The sequence below is a fragment of the Macrobrachium rosenbergii genome, chromosome 16, assembly GCF_040412425.1.
Source record: "Macrobrachium rosenbergii isolate ZJJX-2024 chromosome 16, ASM4041242v1, whole genome shotgun sequence".
NCBI lineage: Eukaryota > Metazoa > Arthropoda > Malacostraca > Decapoda > Palaemonidae > Macrobrachium > Macrobrachium rosenbergii.
Window position 1 is genome coordinate 3533165 of NC_089756.1, and position 25215 is coordinate 3558379.

Consider the following 25215-nt stretch of genomic DNA (forward strand, 5'->3'; position numbering starts at 1 on the left):
CTGTAAAAATAAGCATGATAAAATAACTGCTGTTCTTTGATTGTTTGTATTGTGCATTCAGTAATCACGATAATGGCTGTTTCAGATCTGAATAGACATTGCCGACAAAAAGCAAAATTGAAAGGAATTTTATGCATCTTAGAGATGTTAGACATACTCTAGGTCAACAGAGCGCTATGAAATCAAGTTTCTGCAGTCAGTCGCTACTTTTAATGTGAACATTGGTACATTTCAGAATTGTTTGTCCCTCATAGAAACGTGTTTAGCTGACGTCATTCGGCTCTGAGGATTTTGTTACTTATTCTGTTTCAAGATGTTTTGTAGCTATTTGTGAATATACTAAAAAATCCTTATATTTATTTGTCCCTCATAGAAACGTGTTTAGCTGACGTCATTGTTCGACTCTGATGGACCTCCCAAGATACAAGACCAATAATTCTCCAACCCACCAGCGGCATGTGATTCCGTCCCATCCCGTCGTTTTAACGTTTTCTTTTGTTTGTTTATCTTCTTATTCTGCTCAGAGGCCGCGTCAATCCCCTCGAGAATCCCCTCTCCTGTGTGTTCCGCCACGACCTCTCTTTCTTTCCCATGGACGAGGCGATCAAAGAAACTGAGATCTTACGCGTGACACAGGCGACTGCGGAAATCTTGCTCCGCGTGACACGCCATTCTGCCTAGCGGGGAAATTTATGCTCAAGCATGCCTCTTTTCTCCTGCCCGTGCACGTGTCGGCTGCGCATGCGTGCGTTTGCATAAGGAATTTGTTTGAGCCTATGTACACATACAACAGTCCGTTGTTTGCGCGTGTTTGTTAATTTACTTTATTCTTTTCTAATAACTGATCTCTACTTCCGTATTTCCTGTTGTGATTTACATTTTTATCTAATTATTTTTTAATTTGTTAATTTATTTTTCCTTTCCTAATAACTGATCCCTTCTTTCTGTATTTCCTATTACCCCTTCTGTTGCTTCATTCTAATGAACACCGTAGGCTATTCTCTGGAAGACTGAATTTCAAATCAATGGCCTTTTGGTGGGCTTGTTCCATATGAGTATGGTTCATCCTCTGAATAATAATAATAATAATAATAATAATAATAATAATAATAATAATAATAATAATAATAATAATAATAATAATAATAATAATCTTTCTGAAGTTTGTAAAGCGTTAGATCCTTCCTCTTCGCGGCCAACTTTATGATGGCAACATCAGTCTTGTGAGATCTAAATAGTCATTTTATTTTCAGAATTAAATTTTGACTTAAGTGATATTTTCATTCGGTCCCTAATGGCGGGTGAAGATGAGTCATTTCTATCCTTTTTTTATATCCTTTTTGTAGGATATTTATTAGGTTTTGTGATTCCCTTTTTGAGTGTTGTTTATTACTGTAAACGGTAATTTTAGTTCTTGTTCGATTTTACAATTAAACAAGATTAATACAAAGGCCACCAGGCAACTGTCCCTGTGTTTTTCATTTTCCTTACTCCGGCCGCCCACGCTCTATTGGGAAATCGAGTAGAGAGAGAGAGAGAGAGAGAGAGAGAGAGAGAGCAGGGGGTGCATAATTTACTGTGTATGTGTGTGTGTGTGTGTGTGAGAGAGAGAGAGAGAGAGAGAGAGAGAGAGAGAGAGAGTCTCAGTCGTTAGGTGGGTGTGGGAGACATAGGTGATCTTTGTCAAGAGAAGAGAAAAGAAGAAGAAAAAGAAACACTTATCTAAGTCCAGCATTCATCCAGAAGTCACGTCGCCTTTTCCAGCTTATCCGGGTTTCGGGGAATCTCTCTCTCTCTCTCTCTCTCTCTCTCTCTCTCTCTCTCTCTCTCTCTCTCTCTCTCTCTCTCCCTCTCCCCCCCTCCCCTTCTTGTATGGCCGTTACATTCTTGTCCCGTGTTTGTTAGTACCACAGATATAACCGTTTCGTCTTTGACTTCCCTTTGATGCGTTTCTCTCTCTCTCTCTCTCTCTCTCTCTCTCTCTCTCTCTCTCTCTCTCATACAACAGTAAATTTTGTACCTCTCTCTCTCTCTCTCTATCTCACACACACACACACACATATGCAGTAAATTATACACCTGATTCTCATTCGACTGCTGTGGGTTCCATATAGGGTGGAGAAAGTTAAAACTACTGACAGGCGTGAGTAGTCATTGCTCTGTCAATATATGCACTATCATCATTATACCAAAGCAAGCTTGTTGGCATGCGCTACAAGCGCTGGAACCCGGGGCTGCAGTCTCCCCTACCCTCCCGATCCCATACCTATCCCCCCCTCCACCTGGGGTGAACAAACAGGCTTGCAGGAGGAGGGTGGATGCCTCCCCTACCCTCCCTTTCCCCTACCTACCCACCCTCCCCCACCAGGGGCGGACAAACTTGTTTGCAGGAGGTGGGTGTCTGTGTCATGTCTCCCCTACTGTCACCCGGTGGAGGACAAACAAGATCAGATCCACTCGGATTTTAGTATTATCAAAAATAACAGAAAGCCTCGACGAGGTAGTATTTTCCTTACAGACACTAAGCCAGTGATCACATCATTCAGAATCGTGATTTTTGTGCCGTTTTCTCGAAAAGCGGTAATATTTACCTCACCGAGGCGAAACATCATCAGAGCATTCTCGCAAAGCAGGAGGTACTTCAAACGCCAACTTCTCAAAATCGTGATTGCTGTGCCGTTCTCAAAAAAAAAAAAAAAAAAAAAAAAAGCCTCGACGACGTAGTATTTACCTCACCAAGACGAAGGCAGTCATTAGACATCAAGCAATGCAGAAAGTTGGCTACTTATAATGCAACTTTGTAAAATCACGATTTATGCGGTTTTCCAAAAATAAAATCTTTTAGACCTATTCGAAAAGGAAAGAGAGAGAGAGAGAGAGAGAGTGAGGGGAGTTCAGTACTGGGCCAAGTCGGTGTTACCTGTTTCACTGATAAGCGGCAGGTAGAATATCAAAGCACACTTCCATCAGGCAACTTCCCGTTGTCAGACAGTGAGGGGGGGACGCCCTTTCTGTTCATCAACTGGAAGCACAGTGAGATAACGAAGAACAGATTCATATAATCTTGAGAAAGAGAGAACAGCTGAGAAATCAAGTTCATCCTTTTTTGGAATACTAAGTGAAGGCAAGAACAGTGAACAAAAGTTACTGCAGTTATCTTTTTGTAAGGATAATAATATGTGATTATTCTTAATTATTCTTGATTATTCTTGTGGGAGAATGGCCTTTTGTGAGGAGCATATCTGCTTAAAGGTGTCTTTTGTTATAATGAACAATACTCTTTAAGGTTACCCTAATGATATAAGAATGTCCATAGACGATTATTACTGGATAAGGATATCCCGTGATTACGATTGTTCCTGGTAAGGGTGTCCTTAGATGATGATTGTTCCTGGTTAAAGGTATCCTTCGATGATGATTGTTAATGGTTAAGGATATCCTTGAAGATTATTATTCCTGGTTAAGGATCTCCTAAGATGATGAGTATTCCTGGTTAAGGGTATCCTGAGATGATGATTATTCCTGGTTAAGGATCCCCTTAGATGATAATTATTTGTGGTTAAGGATATCCTTAGATGATGACTATTTCTGGTTAAGGATATCCTTAGATGATGATTATTTGTGGTTAAGGATATCCTTAGATATTGATTGTTCCTGGTTAAGGATATCATTGAAGATGATTATTCCTGGTTAAGGATATAATTGGATGATGATTATTCCTGGTAAATGATGTCCTTAGATGATGATTATTTATGGCTAAGGATATCCTTAGATGATGATTATTTCTGGTTAAGGATATCCTTAGATGATGATTATTTCTGGTTAAGGATATTCTTAGATGATGATTATTTCTGGTTAAGGATATCCTTGGATGATGATTATTTCTGGTTAAGGATATCCTTAGATGATGATTGTTCCTGGTTAATGATATCCTTAAAGATGATTATTCCTGGTTAAGGATATAATTGGAATGATGATTATTCCTGATAAAGGATGTCCTTAGATGATCATTATTCCTGGTTAAGGATATCCTTAGATGATTATTATTTGTGACTAAGGATATCCTTAGATGATGATTATTTGTGGCTAAGGATATCCTTAGATAATGATTGTTCCTGGTTAAGGATACCCTTGAAAATGATTATTCATGGTTGAGGATATAATTAGACGATGATTATTCCTGGTAAAGGATGTCCTAAGATGATGAGTATTTCTGGTTAAGGATATCCTTAGATGATAATTATTTCTGGTTAAGGATATCCTTAGATGGTGTTTATTTCTGGTTGAGGATATCCTTAGATGATGGTTATTCCTGGGTATGGATCTCCTAAGATGATGAGTATTCCTGGTTAAGGATATAATTAGATGATGATTATTTGTGGTTAAGGATATCCTTAGATGATGATTGTTCCTGGTTAAGGATATCCTTGAAGAAGATTATTCCTGGTCAAGGATATAATTAGATGATGATTATGCCTGGTAAAGGATGTACTTGAAGATGATTATCGCTGGTTAAGGATCTCCTAAGATGATGAGTATTCCTGGTTAAGGGTCTCCTGAGATGATGATTATTCCTGGTTAAGGATATCCTTATATGATGATTATTCCTGGTTAAGGATATCCTTAGATGATGATTATTTGTGGTTAAGGATATCCTTAAAAATGATTGCTCCTGGTTAAGGATATCATTGAAGATGATTATTCCTGGTTAAGGATCTCCTGAGATGACGATTATTCCTGGTAAAGGATGTCCTTAGATGCTGAGTACTACTGGTTAAGGATCTCCTAAGATGATGAGTATTCCTGGTTAAGGGTATCCTGAGATGATGATTATTCCTGGTTAAGGATATCCTATGATGATAACTATTCCTGGTTAAGGGTGTCCTTAGATGATGATTATTTCTGGTTAAGGATATCCTTAGATGATTATTTGTGGTTAAGGATATCCTTAGATAATGATTGTTCCTGGTTAAGGATATCCTTGAAGATGATTATTTCTGGTTAAGGATCTCCTAAGATGATGAGTATTCCTGGTTAACGATATAATTAGATGGTGACTATTTGTGGTTGAGGATATCCTTAGATGATGATTGTTCCTGGTTAAGGATATCCTTGAAGATGATTATTCCTGGTTAAGGATATAATTAGATGATTATTCATGGTAAAGGATATCCTTGAAGATAATTATTACTGGTTAAGGATCTCCTAAGGTGATGAGTATTCCTGGTTAAGGGTATCCTGTGATGATGATTATTCCTGGTTAAGGATATCCTTAGATGATGATTATTCCTGGTTAAGGGTGTCCTTAGATGATTATTATTCCTGGTTAAGGATATCCTTAGATGATGATTATTCCTGGTTAAGGATGGTTAAGGGTATCGTGAGGTGATGATTATTCCTGGTTAAGGATATCCTAAGATGATGATTTTTCCTGGTTAAGGATAACCTTAGATGATGATTATTCCTGGTTAAGGATATCCTTAGATAATGATTATTCCTGGTTAAGGATATCCTTCGATGACGATTATTCCTGGTTAAGGGTGTCCTTAGATGATGATTATTCCTGGTTAAGGATATCCTTAGATAATGATTATTCCTGGTTAAGGATATCCTGAGATGATGATTATTCCTGGTTAATGATATCCTTAGATGATGATTATTTGTGGTTAAGGGTGTCCTTAGAAGATGATTGTTCCTGGTTAAGGATATCCTGAGATTACGATTATTCCCGGTTAAGGATCTCCTAAGATGATTAGTATTCCTGGTTAAGGATATCCTTAGATGATAATTATTCCTGGTTAAAGATATCCATAGATGGTGATTATTCCTGGTTAAGGATATCCTTAGAAGATGATTATTCCTGGTTAAGGGTATCCTTAGATGATGATTGTTCCTGGTTAAGGATATCCTTGGAGATGATTATTCCAGCTTAAGGACCACCTGAAATGATGATTATTCCTGGGTAAGGATCTCCTGAGATAACGAGTATTCCTGGTTAAGGATATCCTTAGATGATGATTATTCCTGGTTAATGATATCCTTAAATGATTATTACTGGTTAAGGATATCCTTAGATGATGATTATTTGTGGTTAAGGATATCCTTAGAGGATAAATATTCCTGGTTAACGATATCCTTAAATGATGATTATTCCTGGATAAGGATATCCTTAGATTATGGTTATTTCTGGTTAAGGATATCCTTAGATGATGAATATTCCTGGTTAAGAATAGCCTTAGAAGATGATTATTACTCGTTAAGGATATAATTAGATGATTATTATTACTGGTAAAGGATGTCCTTAGATAATAATTATTCTAGGTTAGGGATCTCCTGAGATGATGAGTATTCCTGGGTAAGGATGTACTTCAGTGATGATTATTCCTGGTTTAGGATCTCCTGAAATGAAGACTATTCCTGGTTAAGGATGTCCTGAGATGATGGTTATTCCTGGTTAAGGATCTCCTGAGATGATGGTTATTCCTGATTAAATACTTCATTGGATGATGATTATTCCTGTTTAAGGATGTAAGTAGATGATGATTATTCCTGGTCAAGGAAGCCCTTTGATGATGATTGTTAGTGGTTAAGGATCTTCTGATAAGATAATTATTCCTTTTTATGGATCTCATGAGATGACTGTTATTCTCGGTTAAAGATACCCTGTAATGAGAGTTATTCCTGTTTAAGGATGTCTTGAGATGATGATTATTTGTGGTTAAAGATGTCCTTAGATGATGATTATTCCTGACTAAGGATGTCCTTAGATGATGATTATTCCTGACTAAGGATGTCCTCATATGAAGGTTATTCCTGGTTAAGAAGTCCTTAGATGATTATTCCTTGTTAAGGATCTCCAGAGATGATGATTATTCCTGGTTAAGGATGTACTTTGATGGAAATTATTCCAGGTTAAGGATCTCCTGAGATGATGATTATTCGTGGTTAATGACACCCTGTGATGATTATTATCACTGGTTAAGGATGTCCTTAGATGATTATTATTCCTGGTTAATGATCTCCTGAGATGATTATTATTCCAGGGTAAGGATGTCCTTGTTACATGATTATTCCAGGTTAAGGATCTCCTGACATGATGATTATTCCTGGTTACGGAAGTCCTTAGATGATGAATATTCTGGATGAAGGATCTCCTGAGATGATAATTATTCCTGGTCAAGGATGTCCTTATATGATGATTATTGCTGCATAAGGATATACTGACATGATGATTATTCCTGGTTAAGGATACCAAGTAATGAAAATTACTCGTGGTTAAGGATGTCCTTTGATGATGATTATTAATGTTTGAGGATGTTGTAAGGTGAAGATATTCCTGGTTAAGGATCTCCTTTGATGATGATTATTCGCGGTTAAGGATACCCTGTGATGAAGATTATTCGTGGTTAAGGATGTACTTTGATGAAAATTATTCTAGGCTAATGATATCCTGAGATGATGATTATTCGTGGTTAAGGACACCCTGTGATTATAATTATTTGTTAATGGTGTCCTTAGATGATGATTATTCCTGGTTAACGATCTCCTGAGATGATGATTATTCCACGTTAAGGATGTGCTTGTTTAAGGATTTCCTGAGATGAAGATTACTCCTGGTTAAGGATCTCCTGAGATGATGATTATTCCTGGTTAAGGATTTCCTTGTATGATGATTTTTCCTGGTTAAGGATGTCCTTAGATGAGAATTATTTCTGTTTAATGATGTAATTAGATGATGATTATCCCTGGTTTAGGATGTCATTAGGTGATCATTATTCCTGGTTAAGGATTTCCTGAGATGATGATTATTCCAGGTTAAGGATGTGATTAGATGATGATTATTCCCGGTTAAGGATCTCCTGAGATGTAGATTATTTCTGATTAAAGATTTCTTGATATGATGATTATTCCTGGTTAAAGATCTCCTTAGGTGATGATTATTCCTGTTTAAGGATGTAATTAGATGATGATTTTTCCTGATTAAGTTTGTCCTTTGATGGTGATTATTCCTGGTTAAGGATATCCGGAGATGATTTTTTTCTGGTTAAGGATGTCCTGAGATGATGATTATTCTTGGTTAAGGATACTCTGTAAAGTGAGTTACTCTTGGATAAGGATGTCCTGAGATGATGATTATTCCTGGTTAAGAATCTCCTGAGATGATTATTCCAGGTTAAGGATGTCCTTAGATGATGATTATTCCTGGTTAAGGATCTCCTGAGATGATCATTATTCCAGGTTAAGGATATCCTTAGACAATGATTATTCCTGGTTAAGAGGGTCCTTAGATGATGATTCTTCCTGGTTAAGGATGTCCTTTGATGGTGATTATTCCTGGTTAAGGATGTCCTTTGATGATGATTATTCCTCGTTAAGGATATCCTCAGATGATGATTATTCCTGGTTAAGGATGTCTTGAGATGATGATTATTCCTGGTTAAGGATTTCCTGAGATGATGATTATTCCTGGTTAAATATGTCCTTAGATGGTGATTATTCCTGTTTAAGGATGTAATTAGATGATGATTATTCCTGGTTAAGGAAGTCCTTTGATGATGATTATTCTTGATTAAGGATCTCCTGAGATGATAATTATTCCTTTTCATGTATCTCTTGAGATGGCGATTATTCTTTGTTAAGGATACCCTTTAATGAGAGTTATTCCTGGTTAAGGATGTCTTGAGATAATGATTATACCTGGTTAAGGATGTTCTTAGATGATGATTATTCCTGACTAAGGATGTCCTTATATGATGATGATTCCAGGTTAAGGATCTCCTCAGATGATGATTATTCCTGGTTATGGATGTCCTTAGATGATGATCATTCCTGGTTAAGGATCTCCTGAGATGTTGATTATTCCAGGTTAAGGATGTCCTGAGATGACAATTATTCCTGGTTAAGGATGCCCGGTATTGAAGTTTACTCCTGGTTAAGGATGTCCTTTGATGATGATTATTAATGGTTAAGGATGTCCTAAGATGAAGATTTTTCCTGGTTGTGGATCGCCTTAGATGATTATTATTCCCGGTTAGGGATGTCCTTTGATGATGATTATTCTTGGTTAATGATCTATTGAGATGAAGATTATTATGGGCTAAAGATTTCTTTAGATGATGAGTATTCCTGGTTAAGGATCTCCTGAGATGATGATTATTCCTGGTTAAGGATGTCCTTTGAAGATGATTGTTCCTGGTTAAGGATAGCCTGTGGTGAAGATTATTCCTGGTTAAGAACATCCTTGGAGCAAGATTATTCCTGGTTAAGGGTCTCCTAAGATGGTGATAATTCCTGGTTAAGGATCTCCTGAGATGATGATTATTCCTTGTTAAGGATGTCCTTATATGATGATGATTCCTGGTTAAGGATCTCCTGAGATGATGATTATTCCTAGTTATGGATGTCCTTAGATGATGATTATTCCTGGTTATGGATCTCCTGAGATGATGATTATTCCTGGTTAAGGATGTCCTTTGACGATGATCATTAAAGGTTAAGGATGTCCTAAAATGAACATTTTTCCTGGTTAAGGATCTCCTTAGATGATTATTATTCTTGGTTAAGGATGTCCTTTGATGATTATTACTCCTGGTTAAGGACCTGCTGAGGTGAAGATTATTCCCGCCTAAGGATGTCTTTAGATGATGATTATTCCTGGTTAAGGATCTCCTGAGATGATGATTATTCCTGTTTAAGGCTAGCCTGTGGAGAAGATTATTCCTGGTTAAGGACGTCCTTGGAGCAAGGTTATTCCTGGTTAAGGATCTCCTAAGATGATGATAATTCCTGGTTAAGGATCTCCTGAGATGATGATTATTCCTTGTTAAGGATGCCCTTATATGATGATGATTCCTGGTTAAGGATCTCTTGAGATGATGATTATTCCTAGTTACGGATGTCCTTAGATGATGGTTATTCCTGGTTAAGGATCTCCTGAGATTATGATTATTCCTGGTTAAGGATGTCCTTTGACAATGATCATTAATGATTAAGGATGTCCTAAAATGAATATTTTTCCTGGTTAAGGATCTCCTTAGATGATTATTATTCTTGGTTAAGGATGTCCTTTGATGATTATTACTCCTGGTTAAGGACCTACTGAGGTGAAGATTATTCCCACCTAAGGATGTCTTTAGATGATGATTATTCCTGGTTAAGGATCTCTTGAGATGATGATTATTCTTGGTTAAGGATGTCCTTAGATGATGATTATTCCAGGTTAAGGATAAGCTGTGATGAAGATTATTCCTCGTTAAGGATGTCCTTTGATGAAGATTATTCTTGGTTACAGATTATTCGTGATTACAGATGCACTTTGATGAAAATTATCCCAGGTTAAGGATATCTTGAGGTGATTATTATTCTTGCTTAAGGATACCCTGTGATGAAGATTATTCCTGGTTAAGGATGTACTTTGATGAAAATTATCCCAGGTTATCTTGAGATGATGATTATTCTTGGTTAAGGATACCCTGTGATGATAATTATAACTGGTTGAGGATGTCCGTAGATGATGATTATTCCTGGTTAAGGATTTCCTGAGATGATGATTATTTAACGTTAAGAATGTCCATTGAAGATGATTATTCTTGGTTAAGGATTTCCTGAAATGATTAATATTCCTGGTTAAGAATTTCCTTACATGATGACTATTCCTGCTTAAGGACGTCCATTGATGATGATTATTCCTGGTTAAGCATCTCCTGAGATGAAGATTATTCCTGGTTAAGGATGTTCTTAGATGATGATTATTGCTGGTTATGAATCTCCTGAGATGATGATTATTCCTAGTTATGGATGTTCTTAGATGATTATTCCTGGTTAAGGATCTCCTAACATGATGATTATTCTTAGTTAAGGATTTCCTTTGTTGATGATTATTCCTGGTTATGATACCCTGTGATGAAGATAATTCCTTGTTAAGGATGTCCTTTGAGGATGATTATTTCTGGTTAAGAATGTCTTTAGATGATGATTATTACTAGTGGGGCAGATAACAAAAAATCGTGCAAATGATGATACAAGCACCAAATTTGGTACAAGTGTCCTCCAAGGTATACTAATCAAATCTGCCCGATTGGCCAATTGAAAATCCAAGATGGCAGCCATTTTCTAGATGGCCGCCAAAATAACCACCCGAAGTAGATGTTTTGCTTAGAAATATTTGTAGTTGTCTGATTTGCATGATCTAAGTGTGGATTCCTATGTTTTGAAGCCTGCTGAACTATATTTTCCTGTTTAAAAAGCACTCTGAGACATATTCCTCATGATGACCACCGAGATGTTTGTCTTTCTTTAAATGAGTTTTGTCCCGGCTAGTGCATTTTCAAAGTTATGCATACCGTGCTGCTGTTTCTCGATCTGCTACTGTTCCCATATGCAGCTGCAGAGTGATGTGTAGGGAAGCTCTGCCTGAGAGCACTTGTATCTTCCTTTGCAAACCTTCTTACAGGAGCACTTTGTCAATTCTTGACAGCTTGCTGCAATCGGTGGTAGTGTTGCCCAATGTATCTGCTATGCTTCTCCTTTCTGTGTCCATCTCCATTCAGCTGGACTGTTCATGTGTGGATTACAGTGGGTTGCCTGGCCCCAGATGATCCCAGCCTGGTAGGCTGCACGCTTTGCATGTTCTCTGAGGGCTGCCTGTGTTGGTGGAATTGAGTTGTACGGCCTCTGCTTGCGGGCAAACAGATCTAGTCTTGCTTCGTCCACACGAGTGGCTGTGCTTGATCTGTTGCACATGAAGACAACGAATCTTTCCAGCCTCTGCATGTCAAAATCACGAATCAATGTTGGATGCTGGCTGAGATTGATGAATGTTTCAGTAATATCATCAAATACATTCCAAGTCTGCCATGCAGATTTCTTCGCTTTCCCACGGAAGGCAGACACAATGTCACATCCAGTGAATGCGTGAAAGTAAGGGATCCCTCTAGCTTTCTCAAGCCCAATTGCAGAAACTACCTCATGGACTGGAATCCATCGCATATGGGCTTCTTGGTCAAAGGCAATCCACATTTCCTGAAGACCTAGTTTCTGGAAGGATGGCAGTGCAGATATTGCTATGACTAGCACATCTATGTCATTAACCTTGGTGATTATAGACTTGCTCCCATCAGTCGTTGCATCCCTAGCGTGAACAAATATTCGACTCTCAGCTTCTTCGTGACAACATGGGGACACAGCATCCAGAGACTTCACTGTGTTGCTAATGTCATCCTCTCCTTTTGTGACGATGACTGTGCTTGTCGTTTCTGCTTCACACATCTTTTCGGCCAGTAAGTGAAACAGTTCAGTCTTGTTGCTGGGGTCACGAAGGAAGCTTTGCCAGTTTTCTGGTGTCTTGCTAGTTCCTCTCACTCTTCTTCTGATTCATTTCCCCCTTTTTGACCTCGTCTCTGATTTCAGACTTGATTTCTTGTGTACATCAAAGACTATGTCCACCCGCTTGTACCGAGCACCATAGGATTCCACCTTTGGGATGATGTCTTCTTTGGCATAGTCCTTAAATGCCTTTGAAGTACGTGGAGGTGAGGCATTGATAAGTGCTGAGCCATCAATGATGATTGCATCTCCCTTTGGTTCTCCCACTGGGACATTCACTTGCGCTTCAAGAATTTCAACCAGCTGTGACTTTTGACACGTATGAAGCTTGTCGCTGTCACTGAGAGATGCAGGGTATGACTGATTCTCGTGCTTGAAGAATTCTTGCAAGTCACACTGCCTGTTCTGGCTTGAGATGAACAGTCGCGAGAATAACTGACAGTCATCTTTTAGGACTTTCTCCTTAGAGATTTCCTCAGCCTGTTCTTGTTTGAAGAATGAAACAGGATTCTTCTTGATTGGATGATAGAAAAGACTTTCAACTTCATCCTCTAGCCCTTTCATAAATGATAGGACCTGCTCTTTGCCTCGCCGGTGATGTGTAGCTACCATTTCAGCTAGAGTTAGGTCTGCAATGTTCTTTGTATCTAACACCATCAGGTCTGCTGATTCTTCTTGAAATGTGTTACCTATCTCCTGCATCACTGCAGAGAGTGATTTCACCTTTTCAAAGAAAGATTTCTGGACATTTGGTGTCTGCTCGTGGTGTCTGCTGCTGTATGTGGCATCCTTCATACCAGACATGGCCTCGTATCCAGCTAGTAGACGACTAACTTCAGGTCCAGCGACCATCCACCTACGAAGTGCTGACGGGTCCTCTGTCAACCCAATTGCTCCTCCGTCACCTTTGATCACTGCATTATTGTGCTCGTGCGCTTGATCAATCGCCATGCCAGAGAACTCTCTTCTCGACTTGTGGATGACGAAGTTACCATTGTGAAACTCCTTGGCCACGCCTGGATGTTGTTGTTCGAGTGACATCGTATCTCGGAGGTGAATAGTGATCCACCGGGCATAGTTAACATTGTTATTTGCAATGAAGTAAGGCACCAGTTCTGAAAGTGCTTCACGGTACAAGTTGAAGTCTCTTTCTCAGAATGAACTGATGAGGGTGAATATCGTGAGTTCCATGTCCAGCACCAGACTCCAGGATTGGAACTGCGGACTCTTTCTTCCGTGTTTCACACCAATCCACAAAGGTTATTTCTGATATGCTAGACTCTTCAGAGCAGAAATCATGATATGCCTTCTTCATCAGTTTGTACAAGTGATATTTCACTTCTTGGGCTACGACATCTCCTGCAATTAGTTTGGCGAGAAGTTTTGTATCACTGAGTGCTTTGGCACATTCATTTATTCTCCTATTCACTTGCATTGTCATTGCTTCTCTAAGCTCCCCTCCTTCAGTTTCACAGAAGAAGCATTCTTTTGTTTTAGTTTCTTGGAGCTCTCATGGACTCATCACTAGTACCTACATGACTTGCTCTTTTTTCAGCTCGGTGTAACTTTGTGATGTTGAACAGAAGCCTGCAACTCTCATGATATTGTGCCTTATTTTTTCTCAACGTTTCCTCTTCCCAGAACCTTCGTCAAGTCTTGCAGGGTCTAGCTTGATTGGTAGCGCATTGAGTGAGTGAAACAGAGGAATATTCTTTGCCAGGTTCGTATATCCATCATCCCTTCTTCTGGCAGGATTGGCCTGGGGAGATTTTAGATCTTCTTTCTTAACCTCCTGACATAGGCAACACTTGGTCCAGTCTGTTTTCCATGATCGTCCAGTAGAGTTCGCATCCGTAATTACAATGACGTTCAGGGTTGAGGGTTTATCCTTTTACCACCCCGTACATGTAACAGTTTAATAGGCCTCTTATGTCCTGTAATATATAATAGGCACTTTCTTGGATGGGATACAACTAGGTTCTTGCACTGTGCTATACACCTAGACTGATCGTTCATCCATTGTCATAAATCCCGTGCGATCTGTACACCATCCAAATAACTAAAACCCTGTTATCCTTGGTTCGGCTCTCCCGCGCTGGCACGTCCCGTCCACTCAGGTGCGGCTGCCTAACTGATTTTGTGTTGATTAGGCAGCATTTGGGATACTAGTAGGTTGTTGCAGTATGATGCCAACATAAATTTCCTGCTTAGCTGACACTGAACCCTTGCTGAGTTTCACAGCAGTGATTCACCAATGTGCCTTGGTAGTGCCCGACAATCACTCCTTAAATACAGTGCCTTACCCACGTTATAAACTAGAAAATATACACCAGCAGGCTTAAAAACATAGGAATCCACACTTAGATCATGCAATTCGGACAACTACAAATATTTCTAAGCAAAACATCAACTTTGGGTGGTTATTTTGGCGGTCATCTTGGAAAATGGACGCCATTTTGGATTTTCAATTGGCCAATCGGGCAGATTTGATTAGTATCCCTTGGAGAACAATTGTGCCAAATTTGATGCTTGTATCATCATTTGCACGATTCTTCTAAAAAATTACTCTTATCTGCCCCACTATACTGGTTAAGGATGTCCTTACATGATGATTATTACTGGTTAAGGATGTCCTTTGATGATGATTATTCCTGATTAAGGATCTCCTGAGATGAAGATTATTCCTGGTTAAGGATGCCCTGAGATGATGATTATTCCTGATTAAGGATGTCCATATATGATGATTATTCCTTTTTAAGGAGGCAACTAGATGATGATTATTCTTGGTTAAGGATGTCCTTTGATGATGATTATCCTTGGCTAAGGATACATAATCATAAATGGTTAAGGATGTCCTTAGATGATGATTATTCCTGGTTAAGGATCTTCTGAGATTATGATTATTCCAGTTTAAGGATGTCTTTATATGATGATTATTACTGGTTAAGGATGTCCTTAGATGATGGTTATTCCTGGTTAATGATCTCCTGAGATGATGATTATTCCTGGTTAAGATTGTCCTTAGATAACGATTATTCCTGGTTAAGGATCTCCTGAAATGAAGATTATTCCTGATTAAGAATGTCCTTTGATGATAATTATTCCTGGTTAAGGATACCCTGTGATGAAGATTATTCCTTGTTAAGGGTGTACTTTGATGATGGTTATTTCTGGTTAAGGATGTCCTTTGATGATGATTATTTCTGGTTAAGGATGTCCTTAGATAATGATTATTCTTGGTTAAGGATATCCTTAGATGATGATTATTCCTGATTAAGGATTTCCTGAGATGAAGATTATTCCTAGTTAAGGATGTGCTTAGATGATGATTATTCCTGTTTAAGGTTGTAATTAGAAGATTATTCCTGGTTAGGGATGTCCTTTGATGTTGATTATTCTTGGTTAAGGATACACTCTGCTCATAATTATAACTGGTTAAGGATGTCCTTACATGATGATTATTCCTGGTTAAGGATCTCCTGAGATGATGATTATTCCTGGTTAAGGATACCCTGTGATGAGAGTTATTCCTGGTTAGGGATGTCCATAGATTATGATTATTCCTGGTTAAGGATGTCCTGAGATGACGATTATATCAGGTTAAGGATGTCCTTTGATGATGATTATTCTTGGTTAAGGATACCCTGTGATAAAGATTATTCCTGGTTAAGGATGTCCTTTGATGATGATTATTCCTGGTTAAGGATGTCCTTTGATGATGATTATTCTTGGTTAAAGATCTCATAAGATGACGATTATTCCTGGTTATGGATGTCCTTAGATGATGATTATACCTGCTTAAGATCTCCTGGGATGAAGATTATCGCTGGATAAGGATCTCCTAAGATGATGATTATTCTTGGTTAAGGATATCCTGAGATGATGATTTTTCCTGGTTAGGGATGTCTTATGTGAGGATTATTCCTTGTTAAGGATATCCTTTGATGAAAATTATTCCTGGTGAAGGGTGTTCTTAGATGGTGACTGTTCCTGGTTAAGGATGTCCGGAGATGATGATTATTCCTGGTTAAGGATGTCCTGCGATGATGATTATTCCTGGTTAAGGATATCCTGAGATGATGATTATTCCTGATTAAGGATATCATGCAATGATGATTATTCCTGGTTAAGGATATCTTGCAATGATGATTATTCCTGATTAAGGATGTCATGCGATGATGATTATTCCTGGTTAAGGATATCCTGAGGTGATGATTTTTTCTGGTTAAGGATGTCCTGAGATGATGATTATTCCTGGTTAAGGATATCCTGAGATGATGGTTATTCCTGGTTAAGTATATCCTGAAATGATGATTATTCCTGATTAAGGCTATCCTGAGGTGATGATTATTCCTGGTTAAGGATGTCCTGAGATGATGATTATTCCTGCATAAGGATATACTGAGATGATGATTATTCCTGGTTAAGGATATCCTGAGATTATGCTTATTCCTGGTTAGGGATATCCTGTATTGAGGATTATTCCTGGTTGAGGATATCCTGCGATGTAATTATTAATAGTTAAGGGTGATTATGTCTGTTTACAGGTGTCATTTAGCGAAGGTTATTCCTAGTAATCACGATTATATCGGTTTCGTTGTTGTATTTAATCACCATTTTGCTATGGAGAGGGAGAGAGAGAGAGAGAGAGAGAGAGAGAGAGAGAGAGAGAGAGAGAGAGAGAGAGAGAGTTGGTTAAATTTGCTTCAATCTATGTTAAATACTCCTGTAATTGTTTTAATGACGTCATGAAAACCAAACTGAGATGTTGTAGTGTTTACAAAGAAATAGAGCTCGTTGTAGTAATTGTAGATAGTAAGACTTAGACAGCCTACTGCCAGTGAAGAAAATATTTTACTCAGTAAGTTTCGCCCTAATTATAATGACATATATATATATATATATATATATATATATATATATATATATATATATATATATATATATATATGTATATATATTATATATATATATATTTATAAATATATATATATATATATATATATATATATATATTTATAAATATATATATATATATATATATATATATATATATATATTTATATATATATTATATAATATATATATATATATATATATATATATATATATATATATATATATATATTTATATATATATACAGTATATATATACATATACATAAATATACATACTGTATATATATGATATATAATATATGTATTATATTTATAAGCACACACACACAACACACACACACACACACATATATATATATATATATATATATATATATATATATATATATATATATATATATATATATATATATACATATATATATATATATAGTATACAGTATGTTCATGCAGTAGGTTATACATACAACCATTATTTTTGTAACGCCAGCTTGACGCAATGTACCGACTCATTATATCACTCTCCCTATATGAAAAACTGGATATATGAATTGTCGACCTATCCAAAACATAATTTTCACAAAAATGATCACGATATAACCGGGTTTTCACTGGCCTCTGGCATTTCTCCTCACTTTCAAATTTCTCTATTGCTCGATCAGTTAGTTCAGGGGCCTTATTTCGTTATTCCCTCTGAAGGCTAACAAAAATTAATAGTGAATTAAGAAGACATCATTATAATAATATAAAAGATTTCCTTACAAGAGATGTCTCACAGGTGACGATAAAATGCCGGAATTTAATGGTAAACGGCCGTTGATCTCTCTCTCTCTCTCTCTCTCTCTCTCTCTCTCTCTCTCTCTCTCTCTCTCTCTCTCATAACCGAAGTTAGGTTTGGTTTCACTTAGTGCTTTTCACTTTAACAGAAAATGTCGAGAATTTACGAATGATAAAAAAAAAATAAATATTACGAAATTTGAAATTACTGAAAGTTAGTTCTTTTTATCTGCTATTATTATTATTATTATTATTATTATTATTATTATTATTATTATTATTATTATTATTATTATTATTATTATTATTATTATTTTTATTATTATTATCTTTAAAGAAGACCCTCTTTGAGGCAAAGTTGGCTGAAAAGAATGGCACTCTGTATGCTCTGTGCTTATATTTCGCCTTCTCAACCTGGCGTATTATCATTATTATTATTAGTGAAAAATCCACAGTGGTGTAAATGTGAATATATATTAGAAATGCATATATAAACTAGAGCTTTAGAGTATCTGCTCGATTCTCCTTGAGAAGGAGAATCGAGCAGGTTCTCGAAAGCTTCCGTTTGTAAATATATTTCTAATGTTTATTTACATTGACACCGATGTGGATTTCGTCACCATTTTAGTGACTCAAGCTATTATTATTATTATTATTATTATTATTATTATTATTATTATTATTATTATTATTATTATTATTATTATCCAAGTAGTGTTCCAAGATATTTTTTGAGGTCTTCCGTCTGGCAAGTGAACAAACCCAGTTATTATTATTATTATTATTATTATTATTATTATTATTATTATTATTATTATTATTATTATTATTATTATTATTATTCCTAGAGATCTTCTGAGGCCTTGAGTCTGACAAGTGAACAAACCCTGTCATCATCATTATTATTATTATTATTATTATTATTATTATTATTATTATTATTATTATTTATTTTACTATAATTTTTTTTTTGACTGGGTGGTTTTTGTAGTGTGGGGTTCCGGGTAGCATCCTGCCTTCTTTAGAGTCCATCACTTTTCTCACTATGTGCGCTGTTTCTAGTAGCACACTCTTCCGCACGAGTCCTGGAGCTACTTCGGCATCTAGTTTTTCCAGATTCCTTTTCAGAGATCTTGGGATAGTGCCTAGTGTTCCTATGATTATGGGTACATTTTCTACTGGCATATCCCATATCCTTCTTATTTCGATTTTCAGGTCTTGATACTTATCAATTTTTTCTCTTTCTTTCTCTTCTACTCTGGTGTCCCATGGTATTGCCACATCAATGAGTGATACTTTCTTCTTGATTTTGTCAATCGACTTCACGTCTGGTCTATTGGCCCGTATCACCCTACCTGTTCTGATGCCATAGTCCCAGAGGATCTTTGCCTGATCTTTTTCTATCACTCCCTCAGGTTGGTGTTCGTACCACTTATTACTGCAAACTAGCTGGTGTTTCTTGCACAGGCTCCAGTGGAGGGCTTTTGCTACTGAATCATGCCTCTTTTTGTACTGGTTCTGTGCAAGCGCCGGACATTCGCTTGCTATGTGGTTTATGGTCTCGTCTTTCATATTGCACTTCATGCATATAGGTGAGATGTTATTTCCATCTATTGTTCTTTGGATATATCTGGTTCTTAGGGCCTGATTTTGTGCCGCTGTTAGCATTCCTTCTGTGTCCTTCTTGAGTTCTCCCCTCTGTAGCCATTGCAACGTTTCATCGCTGGCCAGTTCTTTAGTATGGTTTGTTGTGCCATTCCACTGTTCTGTTTTTCATTCTCCTGTCTCTGTATATTTCTGGGTCTTCGTCTACTTTTATCAGTCGTTCTTCCCATGCACTCCTTAGCCACTCGTCTTCACTGGTTTTCAGTTATTGCCCCAGTGCTCTGCTCTCGATGTTGACGCAGTTCTCTGTGCTTACTAGCCCTCTCCCCCCTTCCTTTCGTGTTATGTATAATCTGTCTGTATTTGCTCTTGGGTGTGGTGCTTTGTGTATTGTCATGTGTTTCCTAGTTTTCTGGCCTATGCTGCGGAGTTCAGCCTTCGTCCATTTCACTACTCCTGCGCTGTATCTGATTACTGGCACTGCCCATGTGTTTATGACTTTCGTCATGTTTCCGGCGTTGAGTTTTGACTTGAGTATCGCCTTTAAGTCTCTGCACATATTCTTTCCTGACCATATCCTTCATCTCTTGGTGTTTTATATCCTCTCCTTCTGTTATTCCCAGGTATTTGTATCCTGTCTCGCCTATGCGTTTGACGCTATTCCCATCTGTTAGCTTTATCCCTTCAGTCCTTTTCACTTTGCCTTTTCGTTTGTTGGCCAAGGCGCATTTTTCTGTTTCAAACTCCATCCTGATGTCCCCAGATACAATCCTTACAGTCTGAAACGATACCACAGAAGACGACAGGAATGATGAACTACCAAACAACGGCACATGAGGAAACACCGAAGATGTAACAAAGAGATCGGAATGGGTGGAAAAGATCAGACAATGGACGAAGCCAGATACTGAAAGAACAAAGATCACCCCCATGAAAGCCTGCAACACAAGGAAACTAAGGGAGAAAACAAGTGAAGTTAATGAAATAATGAGACTAATCCACACCACCAGTATCACAGAAACAAATAACCTGGCATATGCAGGAGCAAGACTAGTAGTAGAACTCATGGGGATACAAACACCAACACCACCATCACAACCAACCCAACAGAAACCAAAACAGCAACCGCCTTGGAAAAGGCGCCTGGAAAAACAAATCATGGCGATGAGATCTGACTTAAGTAAACCGAAGCAAATGGCAGAAAAGAGGCTAAAAGCAAGAAAACAAGAGAGGAACTGAATGAGAAATACAAAGTACAGGAGATAGTCGGCTGAAAATAAAGTTTGACCCCCAAAAAATTGCTACAAAAGGTTTCTCAACTGGTTTTGTAGTATCAGGTGTGCTTCATAACATATCAAAAGTCTACCACAATCTGACTACGCAAAAGATCTGATTTCCAAGATGGGGTCTATAATAGCCCTTAAATCCTTAAAATGCCCGTTACTCTTTATTATTCAAACTAGATAAGTAATGTTGGGGCGTAACACCTTATTTCGGGGATCTGGAAGCCCAATTAGCATATCTGCATTACACTGAAGTGATTATATACTCACAAAATCCAAGATGGCGGACAAATATGGCCGTCATACTATTAAAATCTCCATTATTCATTCTAATTTATTTTATACAAGCAAATTTAGTATCTAAACTCCTGTTTTGGTGATTTGGGAATCCAAAGAGCGTATCTCAATTACAGTATATTGAAGTAGGTCTAATTACATGTATACAAAATTTAATATGGAGGATCAATATGGCTGCCAAATCAAAAAAAAAAAAAATACGTAATTACTTATTTAAACTAGTTTTACACAGATAAATTTACTGTCTAAACCCCTGTTTTGAGAATCTACGAATCCAATAAATTTATTTAAATCACAGTATATTACAATGATTACATAAAGATCTCATAATAGCTTGAGTCACTAAAATGGTGACGAAATCCACATTGGTGTCAATGTAAATAAACATTAGAAATATATATGTTACAGTCAACATGCGTAATCAGTCATTACGCGAAATGCCTGAAATTTCAGTCAGATAGCGAAATGCACTTAGGGGACATTTGATCCCCCCAGGAGCAAGTACTAAACACGGCGAAACAGTGAGTCACCTACACTGTTTCGCCGTGTTTAGCACTAGCCCCTGGGGGGTCAAATATATTTCGCCGTGTTTAGTACTAGCTCCTGGGGGGATCAAATGTCCCCTAAGTGCATTTCGCTCTCTGACTGAAATTTCAGGCATTTCGCGTAATGACTGATTACGCATGTTGACTGTAACATATATACAAACGGAAGCTTTCGAGAATCTGCTCGATTCTCCTTGAGAAGGAGAATCGAGCAGATTCTCTAAAGCTCTAGTTTATATATGCATTTCTAATATATATTCACATTTACACCACTGTGGATTTTTCACTAATAATAATAATGATAATACGCCAGGTTGAGAAGGCGAAATATAAGCTCAGAGCATACAGTGCCATTCTTTTCAGCCAACTTTGCCTCAAAGAGGGTCTTCTTCAAAGATAATAATAATAATAATAATAATAATAATAATAATAATAATAATAATAATAATAATAATAATAATAATAATAATAATAATAATAATAATAGCAGATAAAAAGAACTAAATTTCAGTAATTTAAAATTTCTTAAATATTTATTTTTTTTTTTATCATTCGTAAATTCTCGACATTTTCTGTTAAAGTGAAAAGCACTAAGTGAAACCAAACCTAACTTCGGTTATGCGAGAGAGAGAGAGAGAGAGAGAGAGAGAGAGAGAGAGAAACATCCACGGCCGTTTACCATTAAATTTCAGCATTTTATCTTCACCTGCTTAACATCTCATGTGAGGAAATCTCTTATATTTTAATGATGTCTTCTTAATTTACTATTAATTTTTGTTAGCCTTCAGAGGGAATAACGAAAGTGACATGAACGTAGTGGTTTGGGGATGGAAACTGGAAGACAGTCAGTCTGTGGCAGTTGTGAGCAAGAAAACTGCTGCACCAGAAAGCCTCCTTCAGACGGTCCACTGTAATTACAAAACTGCCTGTTAATCGCTTTGCAGTATCAAAGGCTATGGACTACCACGCACACCGGCTTGTGGACTATGTCAAGTTGAGAACTGTGAGAATCCTCACAATCAAGCTTTGCAGGAAGAAGAAAGCGACAATGAATATTTGTAAACCTGGTTTTTCAGAAATTTATAATACGGGATTTATAACACTTTACCAGTAATCACTACACTAAGTTTGGTGGCCATATTGGTCCCCCATCTTAGATGTTGAAAAATCTAAAAAAGGGATTTAGACACCAAATTTACGTAAGTAAAGTAAATTGAAATAAGTAATGGAGATTTTCATAATTTGGCAGTTATTTTGCTCCTTCATTGATTTTGTATGTGTGTGTGTGTGTATATGTATATATATATATATATATATGTATGTATGTATATATATATATATATATGTATATATATATATATATATATATATATATATATATATGTATATATGTATATGTATATATGTATGTATATATATATATATATATATATATATATATATATATATATATATATATATATATATATATATATATATATCACTTCAGTTTACTGTAAGTCAGATAGGCTAATTGGATTGCCATATTCCCTGAAACACTGGTTTAGACAGCAAGTTTACTTCTGTAATATGAGTTGAAATGAATAATGATGATTTTTTGTAGTTTGGCAGCCATATTGGTCCTCTGTTTTCGACTTTACAAATATGTAATCATCGTCATACGCTGTGATTTGAATAAATTTATTGGATTCCTAGATCCCCAAAACAGGGGTTTAGACAGTATATTTATGTGTAAAATGGGTTAAAATAAGTAATTACGTATTTTTGTATTGTTTGGCAGCCATATTGATCCTCCATATTAAATTTTGTATATATGCAGTTAGACCTACTTCAATATACTGTAATTCAGATAAGCTCTTTTGATTCCCAAATCACCAAAACAGGCGTTTAGACACTAAATGTACTTGTATAAAATAAATTAGAATGAATAATGTAGATTTTCATAGTATGGCGACCTTATTGGTCAGCCATCTTGGATTTTGTGAGTATATAATCACTTCAGTGTAATGCAGATATGTTAACTGGCTTCCAGATCCCCAAAATAAGGTGTTAGGCCCCAGCATTACTTATCTAGTTTGAATAATAAAGAGTAACGGGCATTTTAAGGATTTAAGGGCTATTATAGACCCCATCTTGGAAATCAGACCTTTAGCATGGTCAGATTGTGGTAGACTTTTGATATATTAAGCACACCTGATACTACAATAACCAGTTGAAGAACCTTTTGTAGCAATTTTTTGGGGGTGAGGTGCTTTTTTGTTTTATAAATGCAGCCGACTAAGAAGGGACTAAACAACACAATAGAAGATATAAAACAGAGGCTTAAAGCCAAAGCACATAAAATCCAACGGTACATGAACAGGGATAAAGGATACCAACAGAACAAGTTATTCGAAACCAACCAGAAAAGACTATACAGCCAACTAAGAGGGGAAGACAACCACCAGGAAATTCCTGAAGCCGAACCAAGTTACATGCAACATGGCTCCAGGAAGCCAAGGCAGAAGAAATGGGGAGAATAAAACAAAGATTCACCGAGATCACGACACAGTCAGACACCAACTAAAGAAAATGCCCAACTGGAAAGCCCCAGGTCCCGATAAAGTCCATGGATACTGGCTCAAAAACTTCAAAGCCCTACACCCACTAATAGCAGAACAACTCCAGCATTGTATCACAAACCACCATACACCCAGATGGATGACCACAGGAAGAACATCCTTAGTACAGAAAGACAAGAACGAGGGAAATATAGCAAGTAACTACAGGCCTATCACCTGCCCGCCAGTAATGTGGAAGTTACTAACATTTATCATCAGTGAAAGGCTATACAACTACCTAGAGGATACAAACACCATCCCCCACCAACAGAAAAGATGCAGAAGGAAGTGTAGGGGCACAAAAGACCAGCTCTTAATAGGCAAAATGGTAATGAAGAATAGTAAGAGACGGAGAACCAACCTAAGCATGGCATGGATTGGCTACAAGAAAGCCTTCGACATGATACCGCACACGTGGCTAATAGAATGCCTGAAAATATATGGGGCAGAGGAAAACACCATCAGCTTCCTTAAAAATACAATGAGCAGCTGGAATACAGGCAGAGGTTAACATCAGGAGAGGAATCTTTCAAGGCGACTCACTGTCCCCACTACTCTTCGTAGTAGCCATGATTCCCATGACAAAAGTACTGCAGAAGATGGATGCTGGCTTAACCATCTGATGTTCATGGACGACGTCAAGCTGTATGGTAAGAGCATCAAGGAGATAGATACCAAAATTATTATTATTATTATTATTATTATTATTATTATTATTATTATTATTATTATTCCAGAAATGTTTTGAGGCTGGCTTCTGAAATGAACAAAATTATTATTATTATTATTATTATTATTATTATTATTATTATTATTATTATTATTATTATTATTGGTAGGTCTTTCTTCTCTAGATCGAGATATTCTCAACAGATGTGATAGGGA